The 17768-nt window shown below is 37.4% G+C and overlaps 1 protein-coding gene across 5 annotated transcripts in view; it reads right to left on the reverse strand.

Annotated features, from left to right (window-relative positions):
* Window positions 1-17768, reverse strand: part of TRAPPC9 (trafficking protein particle complex subunit 9) — a 522423-nt gene that overhangs the window by 305084 nt on the left and 199571 nt on the right. The window lies entirely within an intron of this gene.

A 17768-nucleotide genomic window follows, 5' to 3' on the forward strand; every position in this document is an offset into this window, starting at 1 on the left:
TACCCTCCATGAGTTTTCACAAACCTCTTAAGGTGAGTCACTCATGAATTGGATTCCTATGGCAAGAAGACACAGAAATGTGTTAACTGCACGAGTACTCCATTCAGTTTCTAAGTGTGCTTAGTTATCTGGAATTACCTAGATCTAGGATTTAATACAGACTGCAAAGCAGATTCTGAGAAACAAACTAAACGCTCATTGTACACTAACTGAAATTCTTTTAAAATCAGGTATGTGACTAACTTCCATTGAAACTCACTGTTACTTTAGATTTTTCTTCAGCACCTTCTGCTTGTCAAAGATTTGGTCAGTGTTTTAGTAAAGGCAGTCTGTCCTGTGGCTTCCACTCTAGGCCAGCCTTCTGCCAAGTTATCACAAATAGCTCGTCCTAAAAATCTCTCCCCCTGCAGTCAAACTCCAAGACTGCTTTCTTATGTACATTGATCAAGATACTCCAACACCTACTTGGTCAAGAACATGCAGTATTTCCGAAACTATGCTACCTGTTTGGATCAGTCAGGATTCAATCTTATTGTTAGAGATAGTTTTTGTTTCTGTTATTTCCCTCTTTTCTGGGGGATTGCACAAGGCACTGATTGTAGTGGTCTATGGATGAAAGAGTATTTTATGAAGAATAAAATGCAGAGTTCATAACTCAGTACAATATATTATATTCTATCACAGTATCAAAAATAATTTTTATAGTTCCCCCAACAATAATAAAATCAGTATCTATGACGTATTAGATACATTCTGTATGCCTAACTGAAAGATCTGAGAATGCATTTGCTGCTGCAACTTAAATTAATAATTTTTTCCTTTTCCATAACTTTGTATTATTCTTTAATCTTTTGCAATTACTGCAGCAGCAAGTATAAAACCTAAGTGCTAATCAGAATCACTTTGTGTCAGGGAGAACACACACACACAAAGACATCCCATCGTCAATAGATTTATGAACAAAATGAAGATATAAAATTGCCGAGAACAAAAATTACAGTTAATGGTCAACACAATAGAAAAGTCAACACAAGAAGAAAAACTCTTCAGTATGTGTTCAGCTAGAAATTCTTTTATGCTGCAAATGAGTATAATTTGCTATATAAAGTTTAAGTTTAAATGCCTTAAGAGCTTGAAAAATTTTAACAGCATGTAAATGCTGTTTTCTTCAATCCATATTTAATTTTAGATTTCCAACACGGCTCTGGCATTTCCAGGACTGATCACAGGAAGAAACAATTTGTCTTTACCAATACTGTAATCTTCTATGTGACTGTAAATCACCATTTACATTTCAGACCACTATTGCTGATATATTTAAAGTAAAAACTTCTGGAAATCTTCAAGCTGGTCTTTACACATCCCAGCTCTTGGTATCACAGTGTGTATATCTACATTCAGGTACGCGGTACATGTTCAGCTGCTGCCAGGGCAGTGGATTCAGCACTCAACGGCAACGGCTACGGCAAACCCAGAAAGGAAGGTTTTGCTTCTGCTCTTGGCACTTTCCCGCTGAGTGACAGCCAGAAAATTGCTTACCACTTGTCTCTCAGGCCCCAAATGACAACATACACCTCTTTTACAGCATACTTAAGCATATGGACGAAAAACCATGCGAGACGGACTTTGTTATTGCAGTTCACTACCTGTTACATTAAATGACTGAAGTTTCAAAAAAATGAACAAATGTCAGTTCTGAATTCTGCTCCTGTTCAGGCACACCAAGTGAGGAATATAAGAAAATCTAGAAAGCTCAACAGTATGTTAGGCATTGCAGCATCAAATACATAAGGAAAGAGAATGCTGTTTGTACAGAAGCACATTCAACTGGCTTCGCAGTGACAAAATACCTATTTCATATTCCACAAAACTCTGTTATGTTCATTTTAAACTATATGAAAGGCAGACTTACTGTAAACAAGACATAAATCCTGTCCACCTGCTTAGCATAAAGTTGTCCTCCATCTTATCCTTCAATCTGAAGGAGGAAAATTAAAAATGCTGAAAGCCAATGACAATCTTCCAGAGCTTTCCAATTTGTTTTTATATTGAAAAAGAGGCTTCTGGTCAAAGTTATACACCAGAAAAAACAATGCTGAATGAAATATACCCCTGCATAGCCCCTGAGGAGGTATATCGTTCCCAAATCCCCCTCCCTCCCCCCCTTTTTTTTTCAAATTTCCATAGGGATTTTCCTAGCTTTGTAGCAAATTTCCATTCCCAGACATAAATTTACAGTCCTTGTAAATTCCTTCTGACAAATCATGGAAAGAAAATTAAATTGTTCTAAGAAGTTCTAGTGGATGTATTCTTGGGCTTCAAAGCAATTGAATGCATCAGCGTTAACGTTTCAGAAGAAGTCAACTGTGAATAAACAATTCTTACACCTTTAAGTTTGCTGTGACCTAAACTTACGTGCTGATCTACCTCAAGACTGAACTGAAGATACTAAAATGAGAAAGATCAATATTTAAAAGTTGTGAAATTTTAAGAGTTTTTCTCATGTATCTCAAAAGAAAGAAGAAGGTCAAATGACTGCTGGCTGCAGCTTTGGGTGAACTCTGCCGTGCAGAAATTGGCTGAGTGTAAACAGTGGGTTGAATGTGCATCTGTATCCTTCGCCTTACTGAAAAGCTGAGAATCCTCTGCCCCTTCCCTTCCTCTAATGGCATGGTTTGATTTGCTATCATGTTGCCTTCTTTATGGCTACATTTTGTACCTTATCATAGCTGCAAGCACATTTCTTGCCCTTCAGCAGAACTGAACTATTCCTTCCACCTTGTCAAAAGTCACACTGCTTGACAGCCCCCCATTGTACCTGCAACTTCTCTTCTCTGCTGCTCTGTACCCATGAAATGAATACTCTGGGACGACTCATCAAGTCACTCACTCCTTTGCTGTCTCAGTCCTGAGCCTGAAAAATGTAACTGAAGTCTATCAAGCAATTAAATTTGAGAGTTCGTAGCCACTGGAAATGTTGTAGCAGTAATCCTCTAAAACACCTACAGGAAATTAAACGATGATATCAGCCTATGTATAACTTTTTAATTCAACCTGCTGTACCAGCATATGCCATGTAACTGCATTCGTACTAATATAGCCCCTGTCCCAGGTGCTAATATAGCACAAGGCTAACTCTTCTTATTGTGCAATCTTCTGTTTATTAAAGACTTCCTTTAAATTAGCTTTTCAGGTACTTCAGGATATGGCTTATTTCCTTGTATTTCTGCTGGTAGTAGTATCTGGTAATAAACAACACGACTAATATTTGGTAGTAAACAATAGTAGCAGCCTGCATGAACCAAAACCATGTTTCAAGATCATCTGTGTTATTTCATATCAAAATATTTGAAGGACAAAACAGATAACATATTAGTTAACAATTAAAGTTATGATTTAGATTTTTCTGACCAAGTACTAAAAAACAAAATGTAGAGTTTAGTTGCCAATTAGTCCTGCCCTGTAAAGCATTTTCTCACCCACAGCCATTCTGCCAATTCATTCCGTTTAGGATCTGTAACTTAAATAGAGGAGGAGGGCATAAGTTAAAAATAGCAGCAGCAAAAAAAGCCAATTAGTAAGAATTGCCACAATAACCTTTGTCAGGATAAATTTAAGGTATAAAGCTCAGAGATAGTTACTGTGGCAACCACAGGCACTTGCAAGGTACCATTAATGAGAAATGCAGTATCTGTCACACAAGGAAGTAGATGCAGCAGCAGCCTGACAGGCTATTTAAAGACACTGTTTTCTTCCCTGCCCCCTTTTTTCAAAGAGCAGCAGGAAAGTAAACTGCTACACAAGGAGCTTTAATATGTGTATTTTTTCTAATTTTATATTCTCTTTCTACTTCTTCAGTCACTGAACTGTTAAGACCTCAATGTAAGCTTTATTCAAATTGAACAGCTTAGATTTACTGACTTTGCCCATGGTTTGACTACTCTTTGCAAAATAAATTTGGCTCACGCAAAATTATAAATTTAGCTAATATAAATAATAATAAATTTAGCTGATAGAAAAACTTCAAGCAGGAAAAGGTGAAGCGTTTCACTTAGGTACCCAAAAAGATACAGCCACAGGACTTAGGTTAAATAATAGTTTTACTATATTGTGAAACAAGACGTTCTGAAACTAAGACAAATATTTGTAAAAAAAATTGTACAAATTCTGTTATTTGCCAGTACAATGTGCAGCTGTTACCTTTACAAAATATATTCTACCAGTTGGAAATTTTCGCAGATACATGTCTGGTACTTTTTCCAAATACACACAAACAACTATTCAGTGTGAATAGCTTTAAAAAATGAGGTTTCTCCTTTTTTCTACACAAAGTCCATTTCACTTCCATTTCTAGTGTTTACAAAAAGAAGCCAATTTCATTCCCATCAGGACCCTAAATAACACATTTTTCTGAACTGTGAAAAAATAATAAAACATGTACTGTTGCAATTCCTTGGTATCCCACCTGGAGCACACTGCGTCCAGCTCCGGGCTCCCCAACACAAGACCAACCCATGGATCTGTTAGAGCTGGTCCAGATGACGGCCGCAAAAATGGTCGGAGAGCTGGGACACCTCTCCTATGAAGAAAGGCTGAGAGAGCTGGGGTTGTTCAGTCTGGAGAAGAGAAGGCTCCAGGGAGACGTTATCGAGGCCTTGCAATATATAAAGGGAGCTTATAAGAAAGACTGAGAGAGACTTTTTACCAAGGCCTGTAGTGACAGAACAAGAAGCAATGGTTTTAAACTGAAAGAGGGTAGATTGAGATCGGACATGAGGAAGAAATTTATTATAATTAGGGTGGGGAGACACTGGAACAGGTTGCCCAGAGAAGTTGTGGGTGCTGTGTCACGGGCAGTGTTCAAGGTCAGGTTGGATGAGACTTTGAGCAACCTGATCTAGTTGAAGGTGTCCCTGCCCAGGGCAGGGGGCTTGGACTAGATGACCTTTAAAGGTCCCTTCCAACCCAAACCATTCTATGCTTCTACAATTTCAAACTACACATGGAAAGTTTTATTCAATACTACTACCGTTCTCAAAACCTGGGCCAGCTGAAAGTGGTATTTCAACTATGCTGGAACCACAGGAACATGCCTGGTTTATATACAGTGTCACTCACTGCTCCTACCCTCACTGTTAATGCAGACATGGTTCACTAAAACTTTCTCTTTATACCATTCTAGTTTTTTCTTGATTGAGTCTGGTTTTGTTCATACCAAACTGAATCTTCATGTAGTAGAAGTATCCTACTAGAAGGATCTTCTTTACGAGCTCAGAAATTATTATCAATAAATTATTACTAAAATATTTTGTTACCTTTATCAATCCCAAAGAGGCAGCTTCTCTCCTTTTAAGCACTGCAAATTAAATACTAAAATCTTTCTTTAAATAATACATCTCCTAAAACCAAAGCGCTCAAGAGAACACACTGCAAAAACCAGATCAATGGTAGCTTGTGATTTAAATAGGTTAAATGCGGTCTTGGCAACTTAGCAGCCAAGCTTTCGCACTGGTATTAGCAGGTGTTAGATCTCCTTGAAGCTGTGAAAGCTCTGCCAACCCATCAGGAGATGCACAACTCATTAACAGCATTTTGATATAAAAGACAGGGCTGAGAACAAAGATTCCCTGATGAAGTAACCCTGGAAAGAAACTTTGGTGATCAGTATGTATAATTTACATGTTAGGCCCTCATTTGTCAAAGTCAAAGGCTTTAGCTGAGGTACATCCATGGCTGGGATTTTAGCACGTGTGTTTCACAGTAACTATTAACAGAATTAATATTCTGCCATGTGTTCTGTGGAGTTGACATATATTTCAGTTTGAACTAAAAAAAAGACAACAAATAAACACTTCAGGAAAAATACAGATGACCTAGTAAACTGTTATAGCAGGAGTAATTTAGAAGGAAAGATTTCCTCATGCAAGCAATGACTCAGTAGATTCTTTCCAAAACAAGATTAGTTTCTGGAGACTTACACAGCAAAGAGGAAAAATTCTTTTAAATGTAGTAAAGGCATGTAGCCACACAAACCACTCTATTCTCTTATACTGAGTATATCTAGTTTAAATACATATCTGAATTTATCCAGATTATAGTTTTTAATTTTGTCATGTAATTTATAACACTTTCAGTTGATTTTAAAAATATTAAAGCAAAGGTTGCTGTTCCTGCGTGTCCACTGCTTTCCCGTCTCAGTTAAAGGACAGACCTACAACTAGCTGACTGGCATCAGCACAATTCATGGGGAAGACGACGCTGAAAGGAAGACGAAAAAAAGCAACTGGGGAACAGAGAAACATCTTAGAGTATCTGAAGAATCTGAAAGAGCACTATTCATCGTTGAGCAAAATCTCCATTCCATTCCCAAATAATCTAGCATAAATAGGCTCCAACCCCTTACCAGCTCCTCTCCTTAAAGCTGCACTTCAGCAGTGCAAATCCTGCATCAACTGCATGTTTGAGAATACTCCAGAAACCTTCAGGAGTCAGGAAGAGATCTGCAGACAGTAGCAAAACCTTCAGCGAGAAGTAAATAATTTAGTTCATGAAGATAAGAATCGATAAACCAGTTTCCATTTAACCACCTTACCAATAGTTATACCAGATAGCAAAACTTTAATCCCATAATTAAAAGGGGGGGGGGGGGGGGGGGGGGAGAGATACTACCAATCATCTCAGGCTATTAAACTTGAAATAGTTTTATAATTCAGTCTTCCATTTACAATGTATGCTTGCTTTTATTTTCTTTTTTCTCCCCTCAAGTGTAACAGCATCTACATTCCTCTCTCATATTAGGTTCCCTTTTGAAATATTTTCTTCCTAGCACTTCCTTACACCTTAAATAGTTTTCAAGTATCACCTTCTGATTTGGTAAGATCATACCAAAGAAGTGAAAACGTCCTACCCTGCACTGATACAATACATCTGTTCAAAAAGATGGTTGGTTTGTATTTAACTACTGTTGAACCCTGGGCAGTGTTTTCATAGATGTACGTATTAAAAACTGCATCCAATTCCTAAGAGGTAAAAGATAGCTCTGAGCTCATCATTCACTGTTTAAAGTTTGGATTCTTTTCCACCCTGCTCATCACTTTGGATTTATTAAGACTGAAGTTCACCTGCCAATTTATCACCTCGTCCTTCTGTAATTCCTCGCAGTCAGCTTCCCCCTCTACAGCCCAGAGTTTACTACTGGGGACCTTCCCAGTTCACTGCTCACTCCTCTTCCCACCCAGCTTCCAAAGAGGCTGAGCAGCTCAGGGCCCAGCCCGGATCCCAGAGGGGCTCCAATGATTACTTGATCTCTACAAGTGATCATTCACTCCTCTGTCACCTTTCTTTTAACCAATGAATAACTTTCCCTGCTTATCCCACAGCAGCTTGGATTCTCTATCTGCCTTTGGTGGGGAACTGTCATATGTCAATAATTATATTAATTAGATTCTCCTTACGCAGCAATTTGTTAGCTTCTTAACAGAACTTCAATGGATTTATGAGCTACATCTTCCCTGCATAAAACTGTGTTTACTCTTTCCCAATTCAGCACATTTATCCAATGCAGACGGACACAAAAACCCTGAAATAAACCTGTAATTAACCTTCTTTATTATAAGTCACCCTCTTTCCTGAGGGTACTCATTCATGATTCAACATATTAAATCTGGAATGTTTCCATAATGTTGCAATCTTTCATAGCCTGAAAGCACTATAGAAGACAAGGAGTAATTTAAAAAGTGAATATACGGAGGTTTTTAACACACCTACCACACTAGACAGAAATCAAAGTACTACAGGATTCAGATTTAGAGTTCTTCTCCCTCAAGTAACAGTCCTTCTGAGGGCCAGAAAATTAAAGCACTCCAATGATCTTGTTTGGGAACTGTCTATTATTCTTTAAAAATCCAGAGCTAGAGCAGAATTCTTGATTTTTATTACAGCTGTCAACTGTAAGAAAACAAATTAGAAGCAGTATGCATTTGTGAAAACTAAGCAAATGCACTTGAAATGCTGCACTGTGGACTAAGAGCATACCAAGCTAATGCAGGTAAAGTTCTCCCTTGGGAAGATCCAGCCATCAAAAGAGCGGGCTGGAGTGGAGAGACAAAGTGGCTGAAGAGGAAAGATTATGGACTTAACATCACCCCATTCCCTGCCAAGGTTATACACTTCTATAGGGCAAATCGTACATCGCATTCAAATTTACCAGAATATTGTTGAGGTTTTTTTAATTTAGAACCTACAAATCCTTGCATTATTCCAAAGAAGGCTTCAACTTTTTGCCTATGATCCCAGTTATAGTAGCATCAGGACAAAAAAACAGAAAATAAAGACTCCACTTCAAACCAACTTCTGGAGACACCTTTGTAACTGCAAAATGAAAATGTCGTAAAAAGCCAGCTTTATATACTATAGCATTTACATAACATCTTTCAGTGATCTGAAAAGATCACTGTTGTGAGATCACTGTTCAGATCACCTTTTGTTTCCAGTTAATGAAGGAAGAAGCAAACGGATGTAAGGACTGAAGAATATATTCAAGCTGCTGAAGCACTAATTTAAAATAACTGTTCTCTTTGAAGGAAAGACTCATAAACCAGCTATTATAATTATACGTTTGATCATCTAAATAAATTAATAGGAATTGCGTATTTTCATTTCCAACTTCAGGAAATCTACACTGTACCATTATGATCTTTTACAGAACATCAGAGAGCAGGCAGAAAGCCAAATCAGTGCAACATCAGAGTGTAACTTTAATAAATCCTTTGGCCATTAAAGCAGACATAACTGGCAGCCACTCAAGACAATCTTCTTTCATCCCATTAATGCAGTCACCATGTCACCACAGCCGCAAAACACAGCAAGTGCTCCTAAATACAGAGAGTGCTATAGGCTAAATTAATCTATTTATCTACAGATATTGATCAAACCAGGTGTGACCTGGAGCTGTACCTATACCCAAATGCTCACTCTTTTACTGGCAGCATGAACAAAAATGTCCTGAAATGTGTTAGGTAGCTTTTTCCCTGAAAATAAAATGACGGTTAATTAGGAAATGGACTAAAACTATTCAGTTATCTTCACCATTTGAACCTACAACCTCTAAAGGTTCTACACATGCAGATACCCTTCACTCCCTATTTCCACATCTCCAAATACTGTATTAAAGCAATTTAGCAGGAAAATAAATTCCATGGCAATTTTTCATCTGTTACATGAACATATAAGGCACCAGGTTTAAGGTGTGAATGAACAGAAAAACTAATGCATCTAATCGGACCTATGAAGGAGGAGTGTGCAAATACACACTACCCCTAATAACACACTACTTAAAAGTAATATATGAGACTGGAGGCCAAGAGCCTTACCATAAACTGGCACTATGTCACCTGTAGCAGCAGAAAAATAAAGCAAGAAAGGCTAAGGAAAGGAATTAAACCTCGGGGGGTGGGGGGTGGGGGGTGGGGGGCAAGGAATGACAGAATACGACAAATGTTGGGCTCACAGAAGTCTTAGAGGAGAACAGTAAGCAACAGAAGAACCAATTCATATGGTCATGTGCCCATAGCACTGTTTGCTTTGGGAAGAACGAGCAAGTTTATCAATGTGCAGGCAGATTTTCAAATTCAAGAATGTTTTAGGTTGGAAGGGACCTGTGGAGGTCATCCAGTTCCGACCCCTCGCTCAAAGCAGCACTAACCTGGAAGCTGGCCACAAAGCCCCACAGTTGCAGCACAGCAGCACGGAGGGTGATACTTCTTTTCTGCAACCCTGCTCCCATCCAGGCACGCAGCATTGCACGACAGAGCTCCCTTCGCCGACCATGCGTTAGGCGGTGCCACATTCAACTAGATAAGAATTATGAAATAACCTCTGCAATAACAAAGTTTGCAGCCTACCTTGAATTTACATTGCAAGGCAAGTCTTACAGAAGTTTGGCCATGCCAACGATATTAGTAGAGCTGCAGAAACGCACTTCCCTAGTTCTCTGTGGCCCCTCTTCTTAACTTATGGTTGTCTATCATCATTTCACTTCGTATTCCTAGGCTTCTAACTTGGACTTTTCTAAAAGAAGAGAGACAGAACTGCCTATATCAGGTGCACTGACCACTGAATAGGTTCAGGACAAAACAGAAATTTTGATTAGGTTTCCATCTCACAGAAATACTGACAAACGTTGGTAGAAAAAACAATGTTGATTAATACTACTTAACTTTTTCCTTCGACGTTCAGAAAACCCACTAGAAAAAGAATGGACACAAGCCCCAAATTCCCATGGAATCATTTCTTCCTGTGAATATTGGTATTTTTTTATTTAATTTCAAATGAGGAGACTAATGCCCAGTGTAAGGTTGACAAAGTTCACCTTCATTCTCCACTTTTTTCCATGATCCATCAATGTTGAAACATGATTTTCTAAAACCACAATATGAATCTATTGGCTTGAATATGTGTGAATTAAGGGCAAGAACGAGCCATTTCAACTATGACTTCCTTCAGGAAGCAGTATTTTTTCCTGTTTAGCTTGTTGCTCCACTGTTATCCAACAAAAGAAATATCTATGAATTTTCTTACATTTTTACTTTTTCTTCCACATATCTTGCACAAAACTGAAAACCCAATAAAAAAGTATTAGCACTTCAGCCAATTTTTTAATACGCCTGCACTTTGTCGAATGCTTCCACAAATGTGCCTAGCACCCAAAGATTTCAATAAATAAATAATTTTTCCAAGTATTGAAAAAAGTGAAGGAAGGAAAAAGTCTGATTTCTTCTATGAAAAAAAAAAAAGCTCTTTTTTAAAAATAATTTCTAAATCTGAATTCTGAAATAAATTATTCTGGCATTTTTCAAGAGATAGCTTTTAAACCCTGCACTTCCTAGAACCTGTGATCTACTTATGTTTTAAGGGGAAAATGAAGATGACTGTTTTGGATTTTGAGTGACTTACAGATCATCTAAAACTAGGATAGCAAACTCATACTATATCTGTCTGATATTTTGTATAAGGGCCAACCTATCTAGCCATGTTTATGCTGTACCCTATTAAACTTAATAAATCCTGTCAGAGACAAACTTGGCCTGCACTCACAAACCTCCTGATTCCCTAGCTGCATACACAAAATATTAGAAATAGTGCAAATTGGGTCTCCTGAAGTCAAGCCAATGTTCAAAGAGGTCAGAAAAATTGCCGTGCCGGCTAGATCCAGCGAGTATGTCATCCCCGATTTAGGAAAACAGTCAATTCGCTTTGGTCTACTTTTGAAGACGTGTGAAGAGAAGAAGAATCTTACAAGAAGTCATGTAACACCAAAATAGTTGCCTACCCAGTATAGCATCCTCTAATTGATATAATCAATACATTGAGTCTTTCAAATGAAGCTGGGCGAGGGGAAGGGAGAAACAGCTAATACAGACCAATCTGAGAAAGCCTCCCCAGAGTGAAAGTCTCCGTACCAGCAATTACAGAAGGGAGGTTTATCTGTGTTCCAAATATGTGTGGTTTTAACAGATATTCTAAATTCAAACGCAAATCATAGGGAAGAGATTCTTTTGTACATTGCCTATAGAAATATGCCATAACTATATTTTCAGAACAAAGGGATGATATTGCACTGGGGAGGGAATGGAGGGAGGAGCAGGCGTCTATTCACATATTTGTTGCTGTAAAACCTACAAGGGCATTTGTTTCCCCATCATCAATTACAGTGACAGAACACTGGAAAAGGTCTTCGTGTTGGAAAGTATGGCAGTTCCAGGCAGGTCTTTAGCAATTCCGCTGAGGACACCTTAGAAGCAAAAATGTTCTTTGCCTCCACTTCTCTGTGAGGGAGATTGCTGAACAATTCCCTGAGGCCTGGGAATCTCTTTATTTCTGGCCATATTCATAGACAGCTCAAAGCTCAATTTTTCTTGGTGTCCTCACCTCCCTTAACCATTAAAAGAGAGCCCTTCTCTGCCCCTGACTTCGTAGAATACATTAATAATCCCTTTTAAATTTTACTGTGCTTATCAAACCAAAGGCAATGTCTACATTATTTTCATGCGTTATCTGCATCTTCTACCATTTGATCTCCTATTTCTTGCATACATGTGACCAGAACTGAATGTCATAACTCTCACTTATTACTCCCTATTTCTATTTGCCTGTCCTGTTCTCAGATTACATTTGGGTTTTTGCAGTACAGTTCCACTGAGGACTCGCAACCACCCTGCAATCACCCAACATGCCTTTGCACCTTACCAAAGAATCAGAATCACAGAAGAGCCAAGGTTGCAAGGGACCTCCAAAGATCATCTGGACTAACTTTCCATGGGAAGCATGTCCCGTTCAGCAATGGAATTCCTTGAGTGCTCCAAATCTAAAGCGGTCTGAACCTGAAATTTCTCTTTATTATTCCTTCTATCTCTCTGTATTTTTTTTATTATTCTGTTTATTATTTTGCCAGACTATAATTTTTGCAGAGTCTTCCTCTAACTTCTCCAATTTTGCAAAGTGCTTTGAAATAAATATGAACATTAGAACTGGATCATACTATGGATCTGAGCAGTGCTAGATATATCACCCTTCCCTACCCAAACAAACATTCCCTTTCCAATTTCTTTGTATAAAATAACAAATTATTCACTCAAAATTATGTAGTATATTTAAAGATTGATTTGGCTATTAGGAAAAAAGGCAAGCCTTAAAAAAATTAAATGTGTCTTTAACAAATGTCAAATAAAAGACAAAATATGATTACCCTGAAAACAGGAGGTGATTTTCTTGTTTTAGTTAATACAACCTTTGATATTTTTTAATTTGACTTGAAGGTATCTCAGAAACTTCCAGCTTGCCGTGGATTTAACATGAAGACCCAGGGAAACTGCTGTGAAATGTTATTTTCTCTTGATGACAGCATGCAAAGCCTTAGTCATAGCAGCTTTGTCTTTAAAACATAAACTGTAACAGCAATGTAAGGAAAAAATCATTAATCTCTCATACAGACAACATGCCCTGTCATAAACAAAGGCACAAATTAAACACTGACTTGGCAGCTATGAGAAATAGCAATCATGATTTACTTAAGCATGGACAAAAAATTTATTAAGGGAGCTTATAGTTCAAAAAGGGGCAGAATTTTTAATTCTCATACCCTTTGGAAGAGCACTTACTTCAAAATCTGTTCAGTAATTACGTGCATTGTTAACTAATACTGCAGAAATTGCAGTATACCACATCACAGGCTTCACAGCTCAATTAATCAACACATTTAAATAAAACAATTAAGCAGTAGTCAATGGCCCTCATTAATAGTATGCACACAAAGGACTTTTAAAAAATTCTTTACTTTCCATGGATGAAAGAAACACCACACTATGTGATGAGAAGTATAAAAATGAAAATAAGAATTTGTTTCTTTTATTATTCTTGACTCATTAGAACTTGACAAAAAAAAGTATTTAAAAATAGGTGAAGTCAATACACACAAAAGTTCACTTATCAAAACTGAGAAAAATACCCATACTTCTGCTGACTTTAAAAAAAAAAACAGCAAAACTTACTATACTGGATATGTATAAGTAAACTCATTCATTCAACCCTATAAACCTGCTAAAAGGCAGGAACTGCTGACCCAGTGAAAGGCTTGGCAGTTCTTAACTTATCAGTGTTGACATTGCTATTGTAGTATTTCTTTAGCCTATTAAAAAAGGGGGGCCAAAATTCCATCATATTATTTCACATCAGCACTCCCATGGGTCACCAGTACTTGTCAGAACTTGTAAATTTTGCACAAAAGTCTCTGTGATTTGAATTAGCAATAAAAGTATTTCCTCATTTATGATTGCATGTACCAGTGATACACCTGTCCAGAAGCTTCAGGGCTACTTAGTATTCTCACGGAAACAGAGCTCTCAAAAAATTTTAGAGTTCGTTCCAGCATCTAGTGGACAAGATATCCCCTCTGGTGGGGAAGATGCCTGGCTCATTAAGAAATCCTTCACAGCTCCTCCATGCCTGACCCTTTTCTCCAGCCTGTTCTTACCCAGGTCCTGTTTGCTCTTCATTTCTTAAGTCCTCACTCTAGTGTATTCCTGGTCAGTCCTGAGCTTTAATCTCTTAGTCCTCACACCAAGACCAAAACAGTCTGAAAACTCCAATGCTTAAAAGTGTTACATCTACAGCCACCAACTGTGGAGTCTCATATACATGGAAGGCATTAACAACTCAGTTGTATTCTACCACAAGGATAGATGAGACGACTGATCTACTCAGACCATCACCGTGATAAATCTTCCACTGACGATGATGTTTGTCGTTCCCGAATGCCAGACACACCGTGCACAGAATAGAAATGTAAAGGCAATGCAGGGTATGTTGTACAAAATGAGATATCCTGGGGCACATAATGAGATAAAATCTATTACCATAAATTATGAAGTGATTTACGCATAAATGAGGGTTGTCATGAAATTTAATTTTAATGGTTTGATAATCAAGTAAGAAACACAATAATTACCATACCTAAGTTTTTCAATAAATTAAAATCACTGCTAGTGGCAACACTTTTTTGTTAACATACATAATACAATTCCCCTCCAAGAGCTGTCTGCTATATTCTTCCATTTCAGAACAACCTGTTGAATGCCACTTTACCGTGATAAACAAGTTGTTTTACTGCTGATTACATCCAAAACATTTCTCCATTCATAGCAAAGCCCCTTCAACAGTGTGCAGTTGACTACTTCAAGAAACAGCTTTGCAGACAGGAGGCTCTGCCAGTCTAGAAAAATACCTGAAGGCTGAACTTTCCAATAGCATCTATCAGAGAACTTGTTTCCCTGATCATCCTGTGCAGTATGTTCAACGAGGTAGATCACCAAAACATGCTAACACTACAGTGTGCTCTATCAACATATGGGTTTTTTTAAAGTGAAGACATTGCCAACATCTCAGCATCACTCACTGCAGCCAGAACTTCAGCAAAGTAACTTGTCTGACAACTTTTTGTTGGGACACCAGCTGTCCAATGTATTTCCCTGTGTATATTAAAGCTTAAAAAACTCTTGCAGATGTAAAGCAGAAAAAAAATATATATTTTTTTAATCTAGTTTTGTAATGAACCCTAAATTTATTTTCAGGAGTTCAACCAAGGACCCTACAAAACCCTTGCACCTCTCTTTTCTTCAACATACCACTTCACAGGAGAGGGAGGGCAAATTTCCTTTCTTCTCCTTCTCTCCTCCAAATGACTCAGTTCTCTCTTCTCCCCACTGCAATCGTCTGAGAGCGGAAGACCTCAAAATAAAACATATCACTAATTGTCCCACAATGGGTCACAAAGGACCATTTCAAATCATATGGAAACCAAAAAGGGGAGTATGAATATCACCAAGTAACATCTTGGGATACAGGGGAAAAAATGAAAGGCTGATCCTTTCCATTTGTGTTTCTGCAGAACATAAAATGATAAAAGACAGAAAAATGAGTGAAGAAAATAACCACCAAGCCCAAATTATCTTTTCTTACTATAAAACGTCAGGGAGCAAAGCATGTGTTCGTCTACCCTAAAATAGAAGGAAGTGTTGCTTCTCAGAAACACTGCTTATATACATATCCAAGAACACTTACAATGCACACACAAAATATTCCCAATCAATGGCTTAAAAATTGTAAATTGTAAGCTTGAGGTTTTCTGAAAACTAAAATGATAATCTCTGCTGGTCAGCAAAATAATCTTACTGTACAAAAAGGCATCTATTTTTCAGATAGTATTTTAATGGCCTAAAGGACATCACTTTTCCTTAATAGTATAATACCATTTTTTCATACTGCATGCAGTATTATTGGAACAGCTATTATTTCCCTAAGTTAACTGAAGCAAACTCCACTTCAGACCCTAAAGTAGAAAGGGTGCGTAGTATTCTACGCATTTGATCCATTTTACCTAAACACAAATAAGCTGGAGAACAGGAGGGGGCTGGAATGCACCAAGTAATATGGATGCTATAAGATGGATACCACGGACTGCCCTGCGTGGATTCAGCAAGATTTGGCAGTGCCAGTACTGATCTGCTGATGATCCCAGACTTTTTTTGGCATTTCTGCTTCCATCTCCTCCACCTTCCCCATTTCCAGCACCCTGGCCAATTGTATATCTTCGTTATAAATCCATTCTGTTATAGAGAGTGCTTTAATAAGTGTAGCATCCAGAGCCTTCCATCGCCATTCTTCATTTTACATAAAAGCAACAAACGAATCCCCTGCAAATTGTCTCTCACCAGGCACAGGAGGGCAAAACTTATATTCTACAGCGATGGCTCCACAATACAGAAAAGAGAAGCAACACATCGGAGACTTCCAAGTTATTTTACTTTCTAAACATACAAAGTGGGAAGCAGAGGCAAGTGTAAGCAGGATGCAGCATTATCCCTCTTTGTGGGTCTGTAGGCAGAGAATATGAAAACACTTATAGTCTCCAGCAATAAGAACAGAAATGAAGAAAACAATTTCCTGCTATCTACACTTTGTCAGGACAGGAGATTTTGAAATGATGGTGATGAATGGAGGGAGAGTAAATTACAAAAGGAAGCGAGAGTGACCAAAGCTGGCAAAAATGTTATAATTTAAATAAAAGTCGAATGAGGAAAATATTAAGAATGAGGACACAATCAAGAAGGTACAGGGAAGGGCAAAAAAACCCCTGAACTTGACTGAAGAGCCTCTCTTTAAATATTAATCAGATATTAACAATAATTTATGTCCAAGTTAAAAATGATAAAAGGAGAATCTAAGAGTAGGCCTTGTTGAAAAGCATTGTGTATTTGGACTGAAAACACTTGGTTCAAACACAAAGTCCTGAGAATGACTGTCCTGTGTTAAAAAAGAAAGATCCAGAACCATTGCTCAAAAAAGGGGAAGACTTCTGATTTTTTTTTTTTTTTTCATTTTTCTTCTTTTCTTTTTTTTCTTGGTAAGATTAACAAAAGCCCTTTGCTAGGAAGGGGAAGCTAATTTTAAGGCCCACTGTATGTTCCACCTAAGTTTCTGTAGTAGATCCATCAGAATAAAAATTAAAAATCTAAGCAACATACGAGCTATATATACACATTGTTACAATTAAAAGCACTTACCATTCAACAAATAGATAACAAATTAGCTTAGAACTGATAGAAAACTCAGTGTAATTTCTAACCAAGGGTAAAATAATAAAATATTTTGCAGTAAGAATAAAAATCACTCTCCTTAAGAGGTTTAAATACTTGCAACAAATACACAATCTACCTTGATAAATGACTGTTTCAAAAGACTTATTGAAAGCGTTTATATTCATTACAATAAAACGATTTAAGGATATTTAAACTTAAATTATTAAATCCATAGGAAAAGAAAAGTAATTCAATCAAGGAGATGCAAAGTAATTTTATAACCTTATTTGTAGCATTTCTATCTGTCACATACTATCCCAAAAATTGGGAGTGAAAAATTTTGAGGAGTTTACCAACTACAAAAATGATGGGAAATAGCAAGAGGCATAAAAACAAAATTACAAAACAATATGGATAAGTACATGAACATTTTGGTGAGTATTTAGACTGCTTTTAAAAAAAAAGAAAAAAAAGCCAATTCTTTCTAAATAAAAGGAACAAGCATTGTATGTTACTGATATGTTTGACCATTCCTTGATGAAGTAAAATTGAGAAAATTCAGTCTTTGCATCGATGTATTTTCTTGTGGTTGTGCTTTCTGAGTCGCTAAGGCAAAAATCACTCCAAATTTGCTGC

The sequence above is a fragment of the Accipiter gentilis genome, chromosome 2 (assembly GCF_929443795.1).
Source record: "Accipiter gentilis chromosome 2, bAccGen1.1, whole genome shotgun sequence".
Classification (NCBI taxonomy): domain Eukaryota; kingdom Metazoa; phylum Chordata; class Aves; order Accipitriformes; family Accipitridae; genus Astur; species Astur gentilis.